Source organism: Crocuta crocuta, unplaced genomic scaffold, assembly GCF_008692635.1.
Source record: "Crocuta crocuta isolate KB4526 unplaced genomic scaffold, BGI_CrCroc_1.0 scaffold162, whole genome shotgun sequence".
NCBI classification, from domain to species: domain Eukaryota; kingdom Metazoa; phylum Chordata; class Mammalia; order Carnivora; family Hyaenidae; genus Crocuta; species Crocuta crocuta.
In genome coordinates, this window is record NW_027529433.1 from 961,040 (window position 1) to 983,969 (window position 22,930).

A 22,930-nucleotide genomic window follows, 5' to 3' on the forward strand; every position below is an offset into this window, starting at 1 on the left:
GTATATATATATTTTCTCTTTTTTTTGTGTTGGTTTTTTTTTTTTTTTGTTTTTTTTTTTTTTTTTTTACAGTTGCCTAGCTGGAATAAAATTCCAACCATAAGTGATTGCTAAATGTCCTTGTTTAATGTCCACATAGAAAACTGAGTTTCACTTGCATCTTTGCATAGCACATTCAATTCAATGAAGCCTCTCATGAACCTGACGTGTTGTCTGGCTGCTTCACTGGAATCAGGAGTGATCAGATTATGTGACCTCACTCTAGTAAAAATCCCTATTTGATAGTACAGGACATTTACAGCAATGCCGGAAAAGAGAATATTCTGATCCTACGATTCGAAGTTTTAGGACAGAAACTGAAAGGGCTCTCCTAAATCCCAGAGGCAAGGAAAACATTTGTTTGTCTTGACAGAAACAAAACAAACAAAACCTTCTCCCATAAATATTCTCTCATATCAGAAAGTTTCCTTGGATATTCACATCTCATGTTAAGTCACAGGTGAAGTTCCTGTCTTCTGCTGGTCACAGGAAAGAAGATTATGGTGTCGCTTTGATATTCATACATTTCAGAAGTACTAACAACATGTCCCATCTTCACAATGGACCAGCTTCTTTCTTGCCAAGTTCCAAAATAAGTTGTTGGGCATGAAAAAGCAAAAAAAGCTGGTAACTTTTATGACATTAAATATAACCCTCCCCCAAAATGGATGAATCCCAAAGGGTTGTTTACATTTGCTTCTGGTCAAGAACATTGCTCAAAACTCAGCATTATGGGATTTACCAATCAAACTAAACCAAACCAAACACCTCAGAAAAGAATTCTACTGTTTGTGGAACAGGTTTGGGTGAATTTGTTGGACTGGTAGATTTGCCCCCAACACAACTTGTCAAGGTTTGTGAACGAGTGGCAGTTTTTACCCTTAGCTCCACATTAAAATCTCCTGGTTCAGGGCGCAGGTGCAGAAGTGAAATATCTGTGCCTCATATTCAGAGTTTTTTTTTTTTTTTTTTTTTTTTGTCTCTAGAGAGCCCAGATATTAGTATTTCCTAAAAAGACCTCTAGGTGATTCATGTGCAGTTAGAATTGAGAACCATTAGGGGACCAGACCAAGTGCATCCAGATCTCTGGACGAGCAATTAATTAATCAGGCATTAGGAAATCAGGAGACTTAATTGTAACTGATTTATTCAAACACCCATCACACTACATGACTTTCTCAGAAGCTTTTAAAAGGCTATAGTCAAGGTTTTCAGAAGAAGGCTCTGAGTAATTGTATGGATTTCGAAGCACATAAAACATTAATACAAGTGCTCAATAACACTGACTTACAACAGAAACCAGTGTTATTGATTTGTGGTATTTACAAGTACTTGCAAGAATAGACTGTAATTTGAATCAAATTGCTCAGAAAATTCCCCTGATAAGTCCATCTACTAGAAAAATATTCTTAGAGAATGAGGAGTATGTTATTCTACCCAATGGACCTGAGCCCAACTGGTTAGGTCCATACAAGAGACAAGTCAGCTACCAACTGGCCCATCCTTCTCTCTCAGAGAAACTCCCTTTCTAGGCAGAGAAGCACTCTTCCTCCACCCTGAGGCTGTACATAAAGACACAATGTCCCATAGTCCTGGAGCGAAGGGTGGCAGAGGTGAAAAAGTGGTAAACCGTCAGGACTGCTAGAGGCCTAAAGGCAGGGGTGGGGATAGAAAGAAAGGGTTTCTGGATGAAGGGGCACAGGGGCTTTGTACCTAAATAAGAGTGTCTTTCAATTTTGACTTCCCATTAGAATTATATGCAAAGATTTTAAAATATCCTAGTGCTCACGTTCCACGCTGGAACAATTAAGTCAGAATCTCTGTGGGAAGGGCTTGTGACATCAGGCATTTATTAAAAACTCAGAGATTCTAAAGTGCAGCCAGAGTTGAGAACCACTATTGTGCTACCTGCCTCTCAAAAGGCTACTAAAGGGGCGCCTGGGTGGCTTAGTCGGTTAAGCGTCCGACTTTCGCTTAGGTCATGATCTCGCGGTTCGTGGGTTTGAGCCCCGCGTCGGGCTCTGTGCTGATTGCCAGCTCAGAGCCTGGAGCCTGTTTCAGTCTGTGACTCCCTCTCTCTCTGACCCTCCCCTGCTCACGCTATCTCTCTCTCTCTCTCTCCTAGAAATAAATAAAACATTAAAAAAAAAAAGCCTACTAAAATAAGTTGGTTATATATACAGCATGATTTCTTAGGTGCTAAGAGAACCCTCTTTCCCTTCTTTGAGTTCCTACCTGGCTAGCACACTAACGCCTAAGGTTCAACAATTAGAGATTAATTCCTTTGCTTTGGTGAGAGATTTTCTCCCATATTATGAAGCATACACTCCAAGTGTATGGAGTCTTTAAGTCACTTAAACCATTATTAATGGGTGTTTTAACAGAGGAAGGAGTGACCAGAAGTCACAACGGAGGACTGAACACTAAATTAGACACCTCTTCAGTTTTGCTGAGAACTGGTTCCAGAGGTTGATCTCTGTAGACTGTTGGCTTCAGAGAACTTGCAGGCTGGGAGACTTGCAGGCTGAGAACTTGAAGGGAAAGACACTGGAAAACTCAAGATCCAGTGATCCCATGGAAATGGCAAGAGAGCCTCCATCTGGCCATTTTTCTGGTCCTCCAATCTTTGAGAAACAGAGAACAGATCAAGGCCAATGGCATGAACTTATAGATGTGAAAACTTGTTGAGAGTAACAGAGATAGGACTATGACTCAGATTCCCTGACTTAATTTATAATTTCCATTCTGCCAAAAGGTTCTCTTTCAAAAGAAGACCAACTTCTCCCTTCCTTGGATTTAATTTGTTCTATGGGAATGTATTTATCTGTTCTCTCCAGAGGCTCTTACTGTCAATTACGGTTTTTTTGTTTTTTTGTTTTTTTATTCCCTGAATACAGAGAGCTCCCAACGTATATTGGGATAGTGTTCTAAAAGCTTAAATGGAAGGTGGTTATCTATAATTCAGAACAAACTTTCTTATAGAAACCAATGTTATATATGGCCATTAGCTTCCCAGATCAATTCATGAACAATTTCAATCATAAACATGCTGAAGCGATGTGATCTCGTATAACCATCATGGAAATAGGAGTTTATCAAGTCAAGAAATCTTGACTTGTGAATCCAGCCCCTCTCTGACTGCTTGAAAAATTCACCAGGGGTCCTTTCTTCCAATGACTTCTCTCTCCATTAGGCCTACTATAATAACACTTTAGGGAAAAGATATCAAAGTAAATATTTTTTGTATCAATGCATAACTTGGTAAGTCACTAAATGTAAGTTTATTCTGAAAAGCTTGGTATGGGAAGTGAGACAACCTTCCCCCCAAAAAGGAATCTATAATATTCCACAAATGCATATATTTATAAATGAGGGACATAGGTAATATCTACATATTTACTTCCCAGCAGAAGTGCTTTCATCTAGAAACATAATTGTATTTTCATATTTAAAATTCAGTGAAGAATATCCACCGCATCGGGTCTAATGATACAAAATATCAATTTCCAAATTTTGTATCTTGACACCATGCCGTAGGAATGCTATCTTTGAGGATGCTTGACATTTCAGTAGCAAACACAAATGACAGAGGGACTTCAGCCAAGCTGTAGGAAATGTGGTAGATATATAAGTGGAGAGAAATGTGTTCCTAATGATGATTTTGAAAGATGGCATAGGAGTTTTGGGAGGATGTGTTCTCTGTAGATAAAGACTTATCTTTATGTCTTATAAAGTAGCAAAGTTGTATCAGACTCCACAAAGGAATGGAACCGCAGGTCCTACAAAGCAAAAGTAAGTAGCTCTAAAAGATGTAAGAACCATGAACGCAGCCATCCATCCATGGGGTAGGGAACTTGCTTTTTAAGCCACACAGAGGATTTTGTCAGACAAAGGAAAGAGAAACAACAGCTGAAGCAACAACAACAAAAAGCAACAAAAATCAGGGGTGGGAGATCATCAGAGCAAATCTTCACATGTGGGTCTTGTGACTGCTGGGATGTGGATTTCCTTTAAGTTCTGAAGAAGCAAGGAGATGATAACAATTTTTAACCCCCGTTTTCTACAAAAACATGTTTCTTTCTCTAGCAACCTCCTGTCAGCTGATGACACAAGAGTTGCTTGAAATGTGACTCAGTCCCTAACTTCCTATGTAGGTCCTCTGTTACCTTTTAGCTTTGATTTTATATGCATTCCTCTATCCACCCCCACATATAATAAATATGTAATGTAATAAGCACCTACTTAGGGCCAACCAATGTAAGTTCTGGAGACACAGTAGTGAATAAGAAAAAGCCATTTCCCCTATTTTATAGGGGAAACAGACAATAAGCAAATAAATAAATAAATAATTATATAATATAATTATATAATAATTCCGGGGATAAGGAATGATTAGTAAAAGGAAATATTGTGAAAGGGAAATACAGAGAGCTATTTTAGATAGGATAGCCCTGCTGAGAAGGGGATATTTAAGTAGAGACCTGAATGAAAGAAAATGAGTCAGCTATTGGAAAATCTGGGGCAAAGTTGTTTCAGGTGGTGACATCTCCTGGCACAAAGGCCCTGAGAGAAGAACGATCTCAGCATATTGGAAGAATGGTAAGACAACCACTAAGAGTAATGTGGGGTGAGAGAATGGTAGATGAGATCTGAGATGTAAGTGGGGCCCAAAACATGTAGAGTCATGTGGACTCTGGTAAGGAGTATTTGAAGGGAAACTATTTGGAGATTTGGAGCAAAGGACTGACATTAGATTATTTATATTTTAAGTGCCATTCTGGAAAATCTGCTTCCAATGGAGTAATAAGGATTGAATTTACCCTCTGCCTGAAATAATTAGAAAACCAGACAAAATATATAAACAACAACTTTCAAAACAATGGACATCATGCAGAGAAGGATCTCTAAGAGATAGAAAACAAATCAGGTGGGTCTTACAAATGCCAGGCTTACTGCCTAAAGAAAGTTTCCAGGCCACAGCAAAGGAGGGGAAGCCAGGTAGGGCCCACTGATCTCATGAGCTGAGGAGACAGTTGTGAGTCTGGGGAAGTCATATTGGTTCAAGATGATAGAACAAAGAGAGAAGAAAGCTGTACAGAGAACTCCAGGGATCTTCAGGAGAGCATTCACTTGAGCACTGATCAGGGCATGTGTGTGAAGAAATTACCTGAAGCTGCAGGGGGAAGTGGGGGATGGGGGGGGAAGAGCCTCCTGAAAGAATGAGAGGAAACAGTACTCAGAACTCACAGAAGGCCAGGAATAGGGCCTTTTCCCAACATTCAGAGAGAAGAACCTCATAAGTCAGAGGGCACTGATTAGAGTAGTAAGAAGAATCTTACAAGAATCCTGGAGAAAAATTAACTCTATACTAAATGCTACTGTGGTTCTGCTAGTCAAACTTAAAAATAAGATGCAATATCACCATATATATAATCTCTCTACCCAACATGGGGCTTGAACTCATGACCTCAAGATCAAGAATTGCACACTCCACTGACTGAGCCATCCAGGTGCCCCAGGAATAAATATATTTTAAGAAACAATTGAGGTAAATTGTTCAAATTGATGAAACTATAAACTCACATATCCAAGATATTCAATAAACCTCAAGCACAGTAAACACTGTAAAAACTAACCCAAGGTGCATTATCATCATCAGAGAAGGAGAAAAGTCCTGCAAAGATTTCTATAAAAGAGGTAAAAATGGGGGTGGCTCAATCGATTGAGCATCTGACTTCCGCTCAGGTCATGATCTCATGATCTCATGGTTTGTAAGTTCAAGCCCTGTATCAGGCTCACTCCTGTCAGTGCAGAGCCCACTTGGGATCCTCTGTTTCCCTCTCTCTCTGCCCCTCCTCTACTCATGCTCTTTCTCTCTCTCACAAAATAACATAAACATCCAAAAAAGGCAAAAATGGTCTACATTTTTAAGCTTCTCTTTGTAAACCTGATTTAAAAAGTTAGTAATTCTGATATTACAAGGAACTATGGTTTTAGAAATTTTTGTTAAAAATAAAAATAAGTGTTCCTTTAGATCCAGAAGATACAAAGCTTCCTTTTTTTTTTCCCCTACCAATACAGATATGAAAAATAAAAATTACAACTCCTAGAAAAATATCTTTCCAGTAATGCTCGGTATCTCCCATTTTCTACTAGGATTTATTTGTTAATTAATAATATCTTTAAGCACAGCAAATGAGTACAAAATTAATTTGGAGAGGGGCACCTGAGTGGCTCAGTCAGTTAAGTCAGCTTTGGCCCAGGTTATGATCTCGGGGTTTGTGAGTTTGAGTCTCATGTTGGGCTTTGTTGACAGTTTGGAGCCTGGAGCATGCTTCAGATTCTGTCTCTCTGTCTCTCTGTCCCTGTCTTTGTCTCAGTCTCTCTCTCCCCCTCGCCCACTCACACTCTCTCTCTCTCTCCCTCTCAAAAAAAATAAATTATTAAAAAATGTTTACAAAATTAAATTGGAGAAAGAGGAGAAAGATTAATTATTGCATTTAATACACAACTTGGTAGACTAGCCAAACCAAATGATTATCATTCATTTGGTAAATAAAACTCTAGATATGTAGTAAAGCTTTATTATTTACTTGTTTATTTATTTTAATTCCAGTATAATTAACATACAGATTTATATTTGTTTCAGGTGTTCAGTATAGTGACTCAAAAATTACATACAGTACTTAGTACTCATCATAATCAGTGTACTTTTAATACCCTTCACATATTTCACCCACCAACCACCAGTTTGTTCTCTATAGTTCAGCCTATTTTTTGATTCATCTTTTTTTAATTTGTTGATTTGTTTTGCTTCCTAAATTCCACATATGAATGAAATCATATGGTACTTATCTTTCTCTGATTGACATTTCACCTAGCATTATACTTGCTAGATCCATTCATGTTATTGCAAATTGCAAGATCTCATTAATTTGATGGCTGAGTTATATTCCACTGTATGTATATACCATTTATCCATTCATCTATTGATGGACTCTTGGGTTGCTTCTATATGTTGGCTACTGAAAATAATGCCACAATAAATATAGGGGCACATATATCTTTTAAAATTACTGTTTTTATATTTTTTAGGTAAATATCCAGTAGTGGAATTACTAGAACATGTGTCAATACTGTTTTTAATTTTTTGAGGAGCCTCCATACTGTTTTCCACAGGGGCTGCACCAGTTTGCATTCCCACCAACAGTGAAGAGCTAGTTTTCTCCACATCCTTACCACACTTTTGTTTCTTGTGTTTTCAATTTTAGCCTTTCTGACAGGTGTGAAGCAATAGCTCATCATAATTTTGATTTGCATTTCTTTGATCATCAATGATGTTGAGCATCTCTTCATATATCTGTTGGCCATTTGTACATCTTCTTCAGAGAAATATGTTCTTGTATTCTGCCCATTTACTTGGATTGTTTTCTGGGTGTTGAACTGTGTAATTTCTTTATATACTTTGGGTGCTAATCTTTTATCAGATATGTCATTTGGAATATCTTCTCCCATTCTGTAGGCTGTCTTTTAGATTTGTTGCTTATGTCCTTTGATGTGCAGAAGCTTATTTTGATGTAGTCCCAACAGTTCATTTTTGCTTTTGTTTCTCTTACTTCAAGGGACACATTTTTAAAAATGTTACTACTGCTGATGTCAGAGAAATGACTGCCTGTGTTCTCTTCTAGGATCTTTATAGTTTCAGGTCTCACATTTAGTTCTTTAATCAACTTTGAGTGTATATCTGTGTATAGTGTTAGAAAGTAGTTTACTTTCACTCTTGTGCGTGTAGCTGTGCAATTTTCCCCACAACCATTGTTGAAGAGACTGTCTTTTTCCTATTGCATAATTTTGCCACCTTTGTTGAAAATTAATTGACATAATCATGAATTTATTTCTGGGCCTCTATTCTGTTTCACTGATCTATGTCTATTTTTGTGCCAGTGCCATACCACTTGATTACTAAAGCTTTGTAGTATATCTTGAAATCTGGGATTGTAATATCTCCAGTTTTGTTCTTCTTTTTCAAGATTGCTTTGTCTATTTGGGTATTTTTGGTTTCATAAACATTTTAAGATTATCTGTTCCACTTCTGTGAAAAAATGTTGTTAGCATTTGATAAGGGTTGCATTGAATCTGTAGATTGCTTTGGTAGCGCTGACATTTTAACAATATTTACTCTTCCAATCCATGAGCATGGAATATCTTTCCATTATTTGTATTGTTTTCAATTTATTTCATCAATATTTTATAGATTTCATTTTGTAGGTCTTTCACCTCCTTCGTTGATTCCTAGGCATTTTATCATTTTTGGTACAACCGTAAATGGGACTGTTTTCTTAATTTCTGTTTCTTCTTCATTATTAATCTATAGAAATACGATTGTTCTCTGCATATTGATTTTGTATAATGTAACCTTCACTTCAGTGAATTCAGTAAACTTCAGTTCACATTAGTAATCTTCAGTTCAGTAGTTTTTTGGAGGAGTCTTAGGACTTTCTTCATAGAGTATCATATCATCCATAAATAGTGAAAGTTTTACTTCTTCCTTACCCATTTTGATGCCTCTTATTTCTTTTTCTTGTCTGATTGCTGTGGCTAGGAATTCTAGTGCAAGGTTGAATAAACATGGCAAGAGTGGACATCCTTGTCTTGTTGCTGATCTTTGGGAAAAGTTCTACTAACTATGGGGTTTTCATACATAGACTTCATTATGTTGAGATAATACCTTTTCTCACCAATGTTATGTATTATATTGACTGATTTGTGAATATTAAACCACCTTTGTATCCCAGGAGTAAATCCCACTTGATCTTGGTGAATGATTTTTTTTAATGTATTGATAGATCTGGTTTGCTAAATTTTTGTTGAGGATTTTTGCATTTATGTTCATCACAGATATTGGTCTCTTTTTTTGTAGTGACTATATATATTTGGTATTAGAGTAATGCTTGTCTCATAGAATCAATTTGTAACTTTTCCTTCCACTTCTATTTATTGGAATAGTTTGAGAAGAGGTATTTAAGTCTTCTTTAAAGGTTTTGAGAATTCATCTGTGAAATCATCTCATTCTGGACTTTTGTTTGTTGATACTATTTTGATTAGTGATTCAATTTCATTACTGAAAACTGGTCTGTTCAAATTCTCTATTTCTTCCAGATTCCATTTGGGAGGTAATGTTTTAGGAATTCATCAATCTCTTCTAGGTGGTCCAATTTGTTGGCATATAACTTTTCATAATATTCTCTTATAATCCTTTGTATTTTTGTGATGTCATTTATCATTGTTCCTCTTTAATTTTTGATTTTGTTTATTTGAGTAATCTTTTTGCTTTGTATTTTTTTTTTTTGATGAGTCTGGCTATATGATTATCAATTTTGTTGATGTTTTCCAAACATCAACTCCTCATTTCACTTATCTGTTCTACCTTTTTTTCAGTTTCTATTTCATTTATTTCTGCTTTGTTTTTTAAATTAAGTTCAATTAAATTTTTAAATTAAATTACATTTATTTTATTTTTCTTGCTTCTACTGTTTTTGGATGTCGTTTGTTCCTTTCCTAGTTCTGTTAGGTGTATAGTTAGGTTGTTTATTTGATATTTTTCTTGATTCTCGATGTAGACCTGTATTGCTATAAACTTCCCTCTTAGAAACACTTTTGCCACATCCCATAGATTATGCACCCTTGTGTTTTCATTTTCATTTGTCTCCATTTTTTAAAATTTCTTCTTTGATTTCTTGGTTGATCATTCATTACTGACTAGCATATTATTAAAATTCCATGTATTTGTGTTCCTTCCAGATTTTTTGCCTGTGGTTGGTTTCTAGTTTCATAATGTATGGTTGGAGAAGATGGATGGTATGACTTTGATCTTACTGAATTTGTTGAGATGGTTTTTTGTTTGTTTGTTTTTGTTTCTGTGGCCTAACATGTGATCCATTCTGGAGAATGTTTCATGTACACTTAGGCAGAATGTGTATTCTGCTGTTTTAGGATGGAATGTTCTGAATATATCTGTTAGAGCCATCTGGTCCGATGTGTCATTGAAAGCCATTGTTTCCTTGTTCATTTTCTGTTTGAGTGACCTATCTACTGATGTGAGTGTTAAGGTTACTATTACTGTACTATTATCAATTATTTCCTTTACTTCTGTTACTAGCTGTTCTAACTATCTGGGTGCTTTCATGTTGGGTGCATAAATATTTATAATTACTCTGTTTTCTTGTTAGATTGTTCCCTTCATAATTATGTAGTATCCTTCTTTGTGTCTTGTTACAGTATTTGTTTTAAAGTGTATTTTGTCCTGGGATACCTGGGTGGCTTAGTCAGTTAAGCGTCCAGCTGAAGCTCAGGTCACGGTCTCACCATTCATGAGTTCGAGCCCCATATTGGGCATGATACTGAGAGCTCAGAGCCTGGAGCCTGTTTTGGATCTCTGTCTCCATCTCTCTCTGCCCCTCCCCTGCTTGGGCTCTGTCTTTCTCTCTCTCTAAATAGATAAACTTTTTTTTTTTTTTTTTAATTTTGCTTCCTTGGCTTTCTTTTCACTTCCATTCGCATGATAAATGCTTTTCTATCCCTTTACTATAAATCTGCATGTGTGTTTGGTTTTGAAATGAGTCTCTTGTAGGCAGCATATAGAAAAGTCTTCCTTTTCTATCCATTCTATCATCCTATAGCTTTTGATTAGAACACTTTTATCCATTCTGTCACCCTATAGCTTTTGATTAGAGCATTTAGTCCATTTACATTCAAAGTAATTATTAATAAATATGCACTTACTGACATTTCTTACTTGTTTTGTGGTTGTTTTGAGTTCTTCTCTGTTTTTTTGTTTTTTTTTTTTTCCGCTTGCTCTCTTATCATCTCATTGTTTGCTGGCTTTCTTTATCTTTATTAAAGAACTCTTTATCTTTTCTTCTATTCTGCATGACAGCTTTTCTGGACAGAGTGTTCTTGGTTGCAGTTGCTTTTCTCCCCCCAGCACTTTGACTATATCATGCGATTCCCTTCTGTCCGACAAAGTTTCTGTTGAACAATCAGCTGATAGCTTTATTGGATTTTCCTTGTATGTAACTGTTTTCTTTTCTCTTGCTGCTTGAAAATTTTTCTCTTTATCATTACATGTTTGCCATTTTAATTATGTCTTGGTATGGACATCTTTGCACTGATTTTGTTGGGGGCTGTCTGTGACTCCTGGCTGTGGATGTCTGTTTTCTTCCCCAGATTCAGGAAGTTTTCAACTACTGTATCTTCAAATGCATTCCCTGCTCCCTTTTCTCTGTCTTCTCCTTCTAGTATCCTTATAATGCAAATGTTAATATGGTTCATGGTGTTGTTAAGTTCCCTAAGGCAATTTTTCTCTTTTATTATTATTATTTTTCTTTTTTCTGTTCAGCTTGATTGCTGAGCTCTGCCCTCCAGGTTACTGATCTGTTGTTGTTCCACTTCCTCTAGACTATTTACTCTCTCTACTGTATTTTCTTTTCCTTGAGTGTATTTTTGATTTTAGTTTTTGAGTTCTTAATACCTAACTGGTTCTTTTTAACGGTTTCTATCTCTTTGTTGAGGGTCACACTGAGGCACCCCACTCTTTTCTCCAGCCCATTAAGTATCTTTATGGCCATTACTTTAAATTCTCTATCAAGCATATTACTCATCCCCATTTCATTTAGCTTTCTTGTTGTGATTTTGTCCTTTTCTTTCATTTGGGACATATCCTTCTGTCTCTTCATTTTGTCTAACTCTCTGTTTCTGCCTCTAAGCATTAGGAGAGTCATCCGTGTCTCCTATGTAGTGGCCTTATGAAGAAGTCCTGTAGTGCCCTTCAGTGCAATGTTCTCTGTTCACCAGAACCTGGCACATCAGGGTTGTCTTCTATGTATGGTGTGTGCATCTTGCTGTTGCCTTTGCCTTCAGCCCCATCATCTGCAATGGCTCTCTTTGCCTGTTGTGGACAGGTTTTGGACCCTGTGGTGTTAGTGGACCAGTCTGCAGCCATGTTGGGACTGAGTTAAGTCATTCCAGGCTTTTGCCAGAGCTGTAGCAGCACTGATCTGCAGGGCACTCTCCCTCTGTTGTCCCCTGAGAAGCTTTCATCAGTGGAAGCTGCCTGCAGGCAGACTTAATGTTTGCCCCCAGCCCACTGCTGGGGTCACATGTGGACTGGTGTGTGTGCTTACCCTCGCCTCTCCCCAAGGCAGGAGTCACTTTGGCATGTGTCTGGCCTCTATAGGGGCTGCTGGCACACTTTCAGGCTTATGGCACTGCTTTGGCCTGGCTCTGGCTAAAGGCAAATCAGAGGGGGCAGGTCTACAAGAGAATGCAGAGGTAGAGGTTATTTCATTTAAAAATATATATATAAATATTTGTTTGTTTGTTTGTTTGTTTGTTTTGAGAGAGTGCGAGCAGGAAAGAGGCAGAGAGAGGGAGACACAGAATCTGAAGCAGGCTCCAGGCTCTGAGCTGTGAGCACAGAGCCTGATGTGAGGCCTGAACTCATGAACTATGGGATCGCGACCTGACCTAAAGTCATACGCTTAACCAACTGAGCCACCCAGTTGCCGCAGAGGTTATTTCATTGTTAGTGATATTTATAAATATCTCTCCACTGTTATATTTTGATATTGATACATTTCATGATACTGTGTAATAGCTGTGAAATGGTTAACAAACAATTTAGAAAACTTTTTTTTAGAAGGGATGAGGCATGAGAGAGAATTGAGTAATTGTAATTCTGAAAAGAAATTTAGCTCTGATTTTTAAGATGGTATTCCTAGAGGCTGAGCTCTTTTCTTTAAAATAATAATAATAATAAAATCTAAACCCATTCAAACTAGTTTCCTGTTAATTAAACAATTGAATCAGATTGATTGTTTGGTAAAATCAACCAATGGATTGCACAGAAATCTTTGTTTGAACCAGATTAAAAAATTATTTGTTAAAAACAAAAGTTGTTTTGCTTTTGTGTTTAAGCATAGCCCTTCTCCTACTGGCATATTGAAAGGATGTGCCATTGTCTCACAGGCACAGAATCCAAATAAACAGAATATATATACTGGTGAACCTTTACTCTCCAAGGCATTATTTCTTAAAGGACGATAATCGGATCACTGGTCTGAAGTAAGGAAGCAAATGCCCTCACATATTAAAAAAACCTAATGTATGAGAAAATTGCACATGATTTTTATTTCATTTCAAGAAAGACTAAACCCAGAAGTGAAAAGAGGGCTACTTTGGCCTAAAAGGCAAATAAAGCATCTATTTTACTGGAAGTTGTTATAACTGAAAAGAATTTGTATTAACAGTATGATGGTAGGTATTAACAGGAATTAAGCATCCAATCTTTCTAGTACCACTTATTAACAAAAGAAACAATGAATGTTTCAGCCTGACTCTGCACATTTTTATTTGATTTTTGAAATCAAATAAAATTCTAGTAAGTGATAAGTTATAAGGTCTAGTAAGTAATTTCATTTTGAGGGGTGGGACCTCAAGATTCTTCCATTTACATTACTTTTTTTTTTTTAATGTTTATTTATTTTGAGAGAGAGAGAGTGCACAGGGAAAGGGCAGAGAGAGAGAATCCCAAGCAGGCTCTGCACTGTCAGCACAGAGCCCAACTTGGAGCTCCGACTCACGAAGTGTAAGATCATGACCTGAGCTGAAATCAAGAGTTGGATGTTTATCTGACTAAGCCACCCAGGTGCCCCAACTTCCATTTATATTCTCAGGGAATATCTTTTGCACAACAACTGAACCTTAACAGATGAAGGAAGTAGTAGTGTAAAGGAGTAGTTACAACACTGGTAATCTTCTGGGACCTAGGGAGCCTAGAGGACGGGAATCCAGGTGTGGGTTTGATCTTGTATTCCTCAAAGATTCTCTCCTGACTTCAATTCAATTGTTTTTCTCTCTCCTGGTCCTCTCTCACTCCCAGGTTTTCTTGGTCAGCCAGAAAATTTTTAAAATGAGGAGAGGTTTCTCATAGTTAGACTGATAGGCAACTGAAGCAGGGCCATAAACTTCATTAAAATAGACATATATGTGGCCAATATTCTTGAATTTGGAATTCAAGGTGAAGATCTTGAAAGGAAGCCTTGAAGAGAACTGTCCCCTCCAGTCCTGGCATGGAGAACACTTCTTTTCATTAGTGTTGTTTATTTGGGGGTAACTTTGCTATTTAGTTTCCTGACTAGGATGCTTTTGAAGTGAAAGATGTGCTATTCATAATTACACTGAGATAACAGAAGTAATCAGGACCCCCCCAGGAAAAACAGGATGTATGCTCATCCTACTTAGATACAAGTACATCAGTTTTTATAGCAATCCATCTATCCGTCCATAGATTATTTTCTACTGTTTACAAAAGTCTTACATCTGTTTTCATTCTTTCGTTCTTCAAGAAATTGAGTCTATTTTTGAGGCTCTTTCTACAGCAAAATGGGGTTAACTTCAAACTATACACATTTAAGGTTTGCTTTTGAGACTTTTAGGACTGGAGAAAAGAAGCCTATCCTCCCTAGGATGATGTGTATAGCCCAGCACAGGAACTGCAAGATATGTGGTCTTTTAATACATTTTGCTTTGTTCTCTGTTGAGAATTTAAAGAGAAAAACAAAAAAGTCTCCCCTTCTAAGCCATTTAATAACTTTGGCCAATTAGGAAGGCATACTTGGGTGGTGTGGATGCAGAAGAGTATGGCTATGATCGCTTCAAACTGAGTAAAGCAGCAAAGTTTATTCAAACATGACTGGCTGACCAGCTTGCTCTGTTGACATGGAAGGCTGTGTGCTGACAAGATCTACCAGGCAAATATTGCTCCAGGAAAACTGCTTCAGAGCTAACCATGAGGGGAGCTATATATGAGGCGGTTGAATGAGGATATATTCCTAGAAATTTATTTTCAGACCTGAAAAAGACTTTGAAGTCATATGTCCAACACTTATATTTTATAAATGGGGAAATTTAAGCTCAGAAAAGTAAGCAGGGCCAAACTAGGTTTTTCAGCTCCTTTTCCAGGGCTTATGAGCCAATTCTGTTGTGATTCATAGCACCAAGTGCATGATTCAAATACATTGCAAAGGCATGATTTAGAATGCATAATGTATGGAGAGTGAGCTTCATTAAATTTTGAGTGGGCTTAATATCAGAACTTTGATTACCCTCTATTTGTCACTTAATAATACTGACTCAGTCATTAGTTGTAATTCCAGTTCTCCTATGAACCACCAGGAAGAATTTTGGGGAAATCATTTCACAGTGTGGTTTCTTCCCCTGCAAGTTGCAGAACTAAGCTAGATAAAATTCTTTCAAAGTCTCTCTTCATCTTGAATTCCCAGCTAATCAACTCCTCTCATTTGACCACCCTGATGTGTCACCTGAAAAATAATTATGGTATAAATCCCAAGGCTGCAAGAAATTAGCAGAAGCCAGACAAAATCTTTGGCTTTATTCTCACTTTTTCTTAACTTCCCTACTCTCGTTTCTAATCATTCTCTCTTCTTTCTCCTTATTCTCCATCATTTTCTTTATTTCTATTTCTTCCTTCTGTTTTATTTCTAAATTTCCTCACCTCTCCATACAAAAAGGAAACACTATTTTTAATATCAAAGTACTACAGAAAAGAGAGAAAAAGATACATTCTTTTGTCTTACCACAGATAGTAAAATATTCACAGGAAGAATCATAGAGGCATCATCCAACTAGATTCTCTTCTCAAGAAGGTAACTAAGTTTATCATGACATTGTTAATCATTAGGGAAATGCAAATGAAAACCACAATGAAATATCATCTCTATCCCATGAGGATAGCTACTATTAGGAAAATAAAACAAAACAGAAACTGCATTGGTAAGGATATGAAAAACTGGAACTTTTGTACACAGTTGGTGGGAATGTAAAATGGTGCAGCTGCTATGAAAAACAGCATAGCGTTTTTTCAAAAAAGGTAGAAATAAAGTTACCAGATGATCCAGAAATCTCACTTCTAGATAAATGTCCAAAAGAATTGAAATTAAGGACTCAAACAGATATTTGCACACTCATGTTCATGAAAGCATTATTCACAATAGTCAAAAAGTAGAAGCAATCAAATGACCATCAAGAGACAGATGGGTAAACAAAATGTGACATGTACATACAATGGAATATCACTTAGCCTTAAAAAAGAAGGAGATTTTGACACATGTGTACAATACGGATAAACTTTGAGGACATCATGCTACGTGAAATAATCCAGTCACATAAAGGCAAATACTGTAGGATTCCACTTACACAGAGTAACTAAAGTAGTTAAATTCATAGAAAAAGAGTAGAATGGTGGTTGTCAGACACTAGAGAGATAGGGAAATGGGAAGTTATTTAATGAGTACAGAGTTTCAGTTTTGTCAGATGAAAAAGTTCTGGAAACTGGTTGCAGAACCATATGAAATATACTTAACACTACTGAACTATATACACTGAAAAATAGTTAAGATGATAAATTTTATGTGTATTTTACCACAATTTTTAAAAATTAGGATGATCACAAAAAGAACTGTGATCACAAACTATAATTTTTCAAACAACTACTAAGGCCTTCTTTTTTTTTTCTTTTTCTATGATATTAAATAGATTACTCATAGAAACATTTTTTAAGAAATGTCTCCTCAGGCAAAGAAGACAAAAGCAAAAATATCTATTGGGACTACATCAATATTAAAACCTTTTACACAGTGGAGGAAACTATCAAGAAAAAATAAGGCAACCGACTAAATTGGAAAATATATTTACAGCTGATAAATCTTATAATGTATTAATACCCAAAATATATAAAGAACTTACATAACCTGATACACATACACAAAAACAAACAATTAAAAATGGGCAGAGGACCCAAGTAGACATTTTTCCAAAGAAGACATACAGATAACCAACAGACACATGAAAAAATGCTCAACATCACTAATCATCACAGAAATATAAATCAAAATCACAATGAGCTATCACCTTACACTTGTCAGAATGGCTAGAATCAAAAAGATAAGAAATAACAAGTGTCAGTGAGGATTTTGAGAAAAATGAATCCTCATACACTGTTGGGAATGCAAACTGGTGCAGTCACTGTGGAAAGCAGTATGAAGGTATAGAATACCATATCATCCAGTAATTTTACTACTGGTATCTACCCAAAGAATACAAAAACACGAATTCAAGAACATATATGCACCCCTGTGTTTATTGCAGCATTATTTAAAACACTCAAGGTATGAAGTCTCTATCCATAAATGAATGAAGAAGAGTGGCATATACATACAACGGAATATTATTCAGCCATAAAAGATAATAAGATCTTCCCATTTGTAACATGGATAGACCTAGAGAGTATGATGCTAAGTGAAATAGGTCAGACAAAGACAAATACCATATGGTTTTATTCATATGCAAAATTTAAGAAACAAATGAAAAACAAAGAAAAAAAGACACAAACAAAAACCCAGGCTTTAAAATACAGAAAACAAACTGGTGGCTACCAGATGGGTAGGAAGATGGATAAAATAAATAAAAGGGATTAAGGGTATACTTACTGTGATGAGCACTGAGTAACGTGTAGAATTGTTGAATCATTTATGTTGGATGCCTGAAATTAATATAATACCATATGTGAATTACAATTAAATAAAAATATTATAAATATTAACCATTCTAAAGATAGGTAACCTCCCATATGATATTATAGAGTAAAATATGAACAAAGATAAAAGTCAATGACAAAAGTGCCAAAGAGACTCCTGCAGTCAGAAGGATAATAAAGAAAGCAAAGTTAGTGAATGAAGCAGAAAGAAACCTCTTCAGTAGAAATGGTAATGAGTTACTTTCTGGTGATCTGAGCAAACAGAGCATAAAATACAATGCGGGCATCTCTTATTTTCCTTCAGGTCTTTTAGCATTAATATGAGCATTCAACAATTTTGTAAAATACCGGTGAGAAGAAATTCTTTGGATTCAGTAATTCTGCCAACAGACATTTTAAATGATAAGAAATCCTTCAGGCAACTAAAACTCTTTTGGAAAATACTATTCACATTCTTTCTGTCGAGATCTTAACATAAATGCTAGATGACTAAAATATATGTGAGGAAGTTTCTAATGGCAAGTGAGTGGCCTCTTCTCTGCTACTATGGTTCAGAGTTGTCCTTGAATTTGAACAACCCCTGGGCCATTAGTACAGCTTTATTGCTGAGGCCATGGCCCAAGGAGACTCAAGCACTGGTATCTGCCCCACCCTTCAGAAAACCAAGTGGGATCTCTTGGTAGCTGTTACTATAAATCCTAGAACCTGACCCCCTTTGCTTCTGACACCCCCAAATACTTCAAAGTTGGTTTAAATGCATCAATTCCTATTTTTTCCTCTCCATAGGCATTATAAGCATCTAAACATACAAACTGCTAAGAAAAATTAAATATGAGATAATTTAATATGCCTTGATGTGCTCAACCAACAAGGTAGAGTCAGACCTTCCCACTAATGTTAGAAATCTAAGAAATTAACCCCAATTGCATACAATAAACAGATCACAGATTACTGAATGGAATAGTCCAATCAGCCTTTAAAAAGCTTTTTGTTTGTTTGTTTGTTTGTTTGTTTAAATCTACGGTTAGGAGCCTCAGTCAGACAGGCCAGACACACTTCTAGAAGCAATAGCATCATGGCTACCAAGGAGTACCCCAAGTTCTCTTCAAACTTGTATTAGTTGGTGATGTTGGTACTGGGAAAGTTACATTCATGAAACATCATCTGACGGTGAATTTGAGAAGTATGTAGCCACCTTAGGTGTTGAGCTTCACCCCCTTCTGTTCTTTACCAACAGAGAACCTACTACATTCAAAGTAGGGGATACCACTGGTTAGGAATAATGTGGTGGGCTGAGAGGTGGCTATTACATACAATCCCAGTGTGCCATTACAGTGTTTGATAACATCAAGTGTTACCTACAAGAATGTGCCCAACTGGCGAAGAGATCTTGTACGAGTATGTGGAAACATCCCCATTGTGCTATGTGCAATGAAGCGGGTATGAAGGACAGGAAAGTTAAGGCAAAATGTATTGTCTTTCACTGAAAGAAGAACCTTTAGTACTATGACATTTCTGCCAAAAGTAACTACAACTTTGAACAGTCCATCCTGTGGCTTGCTAGAAGACTAATTGGAGACCCTAACTTGGAGTTCACCATGCCTGCTCTTGCCCAACTAGAGGTCGTCATGGACCCAGTTTTGGCAGCACAGTGTGTGCAGGATCTAGAAGTTGTTCCAACAATTGCTCTCTTGGGCAAGCACGACAACCTGTGAGGAAGTGCAGCTGAAGCCCAGTGTCAGAAGCCTGGTTTTGCATGGAACTGTCCTGTGATGTCAGTGGCACATACAGCTGAGTGGAACATGTGTTTCATCTTTGGGATGGTGAAAGAGATGAATGGGTTTCAGAGTGAATGTGACAGTTTCAAAAGTACCTTTCGTTTTTGGACCTGCATATTTCGCTTCGCTGTTTTGGTACACAGCTGTTTCCTTACTGAGTTTCAAATAAAAGACTGTTACAGTCACATTACAATATCCAGTGGCGAAACCTCATTGGTCACTGCCCTTCCCATTCCTTTTCATTTAGAATAAGAATAAAGGTCTATTTCAAATATCTTTTTTAAAAAATAATAAACAAATAAATAAATCCGGCGTTAGGAAAAGATGTATCTGCCTTGACCCTGGTGGAGAGGGTTGTTCTGAATTTAATCCATCCTGGCTAGCACTGTTCTCAATGCTGATAAGCGAACAAATAGACCTACTATGAGCACAGATTCAAGGACAGTGGTGGCAGTCTCTGATTCCTAAGATTTTTAAATGTGGTTATTATTCTTTTTTCATTATTTTCCATTTGTATTTAAATGTTTAAAACATTCAAATTTTAGAGTCCCAGTGAATGTTCCAATTTTTGCCACATTTATGCATTTGTTGACGTTCTTGTTCAAAATGTTATTCGCATCTCAACCAAAGAAAAATACAATGGGGTTTTATATTATTTAGTTAGAATTTCCTGAGCCTCTAAGGGAATTCGAATTAGGGTTGGCAGTTTAAACAATACATCCTGTATAAAACTTATAGCACAATGAAGGCATCTATAGAGACAGTCCACACACCACAAAGGCTACAAATCTCAACCAGGAAGGTCAGCATGTCTGTACCCAAAGATCTTCAATGACCTTCCTGAAATATCTAGTTCTTTTCCTTTGAAGAAAATGCTCCACGAGGTAGAGATGTGCCAGTTACTCATGCAATGTGTGAGTCGCTGTGGTAAGTGATCCCCTTTTTCCCTTATGGAACAAGTAATGCATTGTAACCCCTAACAGAAAACTCCAGCTGTCCCTTTACACGCCAGTCTTTTGGCAAAGGTTCAGATTTTTTCCCCCTTGAATAGTCATAATTCATAGAGAGAGCCAGACACACAGATTTCTTTTTTCAACTGACTTTGTGTTTCTTTGGCTATCTTATCCCTAATTGCTCCCTGAAAACCCACCCCTCCATGCTGGTAAACTAGAGGGAACCAGTTTCATGAACCAGTAAATACAAGGTTTAAACATTCACTCTGTGAGACATATACAACATTTATTGCCAATTTTGATTCAAGTAGAGAGGAAAATTGCGTAAGTCGGTTATTAGGAGCTGCAGGTGTGCCTGGAGAGGGAGAAGGCTTCTTATTCAGGAACTATAGATAATCCCTCTTATAAAACTTCCCTAGTTGTAAAATATTTTTTTCTCATCCCTTTGGGAAATGCTGTAAAGCAGGAAATCGCATATGTGCATTAAAAGTGAGGTGATAAGCCAATTTTGCCAGACCGTACTTTCAGGAAATGACTGTAAATTTTGAAATTTTGTTGACTCTTCAAAAATTTTTGATTTACTTGAACTCTATTTTAGCCAATTTATGCTATATGTGATTAACTTATTTTGTACACATGTCTTTTTACATGCCTGTGGATAAGCTTCCACAAAAATAATGTCATTTAAATTGGCAGGAAGTCTTTATTTCCTGTCCTGAAGTATACTGTAAATGAGAACATCTGAGCAAAGGCCTCATCCTTTGTTTTTGTTTTTGTTTTTCTCTTTTTTCTTTTGTCTACTGAGCTGTGCATTATAAATTCTCATTGAAGAAGGGGTACCCATGAACAAGGAGAGTTAAGTGGGACCCATTTGTGAGCATTTTTTAAGAAGCCAAGGTTTGGTTTTTTTCCCCCTACACAGCTGACCTGAGTGCATCAGAGTTTGAGAAGTCAATATATTTTGGATGACCATGATGCACCAGGCCCTATGCTGGGTATTATAAGCACAGTTCCCACCCTCAGGGAGCTTAACATCTCTCAGGCAGAGCAAGATACACACATGTCCTAGCTATATGGATGCAATGAGTAGGATATATTCAAGGGCCCAAATGAATGGAGCAGATGGAACAATCTATCTTCCTGTGTACCACAGGAAGAACTGGTACACAAGGCTGGGGTGAGGATTCAGTGAGGGACAAGATGAGAAGAAAATCTGACTTCCACGATGAATATAGGTTGGACTGTCAAACGGTATTCAATGCAGAAGTAAAAACACACGCCAAGGGCAAGTAATTCTGGTGTACTGGAGGTTGTGAGGAATGAAAGAAAGGTCCACGTGGGGCTCAGATGCCAGGCAGAAGAGTTTGTACTGTATTACATGGGCAAGAGAGAACTTACTGAAGGTTCCAAAGCACGTAGATGACACAGATATGGACCTTATCTGATCCAGTGTAGGCTAGATCGTCATAGCCTTTATATCCTCATGTCTTTGCAGAGGTCTGTTTGGGACCCTATGCTATGCCTCCCAAATCCCCTTTCGGGACTAAAAGACATATTTCCTCAACTGTTGGGGATGCTGTCAGCAACTAGTGCTCCGTTGTCAGCTCTCTCTGGGGACTGCTTCAGCTGAGGAGAGTGACCCCTTCTAAGGGCAGCCCACATCTAATGAGGTGAGAGTGAGTATAAAGATCAACCCCTTGCTACAACATGGGAAGTCTCTCAAGAATTATCCTGCCATCCATGTCCCCTGTGGGGTCTGCCCAGCCTTGTAACTTCTCTCCAGCCCTATTCCTCTCTTTGCTCAGTCTTCCTCCCTTCCTTCCCATTCTATAGTCATTGATCCCAAGAGGACTGCCTGAGAACCGTCCTGCATAATCATTTCCATCCTATAATCTGCTTTCCAGACAACTCAACCTACAATGAGGTGATCTTCCCTTGCTCCCACAAGTCACTGACAAAACTGGGGAATGTGGGGAAGTTTTTAGCCACCACACTGCACAGTCTTGTGGCCAAGTGACAGTTATGTTTATGCCAAGAAGAATTAGCAGGTATTTGTTAAACACTTGTAGTGTTCTGAGGCCCCATACTGGACAACGTGGAACAATTTTTCACAGACCCTAAGGCCCAAAAATAACACCACAAATCGCTTATAATGGTTAAAATGAGTGTATACACAGTGAGAGTAGAGGAAGTCAAGGCCAATGTGGGTGTTAAAGAAAATGTTATTCATGACACCTGTTAAAATTATAAGGCAGACTTTATTCAGGACTATTGCCATAGCTATAGGGATTACTGCAATGGGGTTTTGCAGTGGGGGGGGGAGGGGGGAGAGAGAGAGAGAGAGAGAGGGAGCGAGGGAGTGAGGGAGCGAGCAGGCTTAATTCCTACTACAATAAGGATAAGTGGGGATTATAGCCAAGGAGCAGAGTGAGGGATTTAATTGATAGAGGGGAAATTACTAAGAGGGTGGGATTTGTTGTTGTTGTTGTTGTTGTTGCTAAACTGACCTAAGAAGATTCTTGCTGAAGGCAGGCCAAGGTGATCAG

The 22,930-nt window shown here is 37.4% G+C and overlaps 1 pseudogene; it reads left to right on the forward strand.

Annotated features, from left to right (window-relative positions):
* The first annotated feature begins 18,266 nt into the window (after positions 1-18,266).
* On the forward strand, positions 18,267-19,368 carry LOC144228049 (GTP-binding nuclear protein Ran-like; annotated as a pseudogene).
* Positions 19,369-22,930: the final 3,562 nt, after the last annotated feature.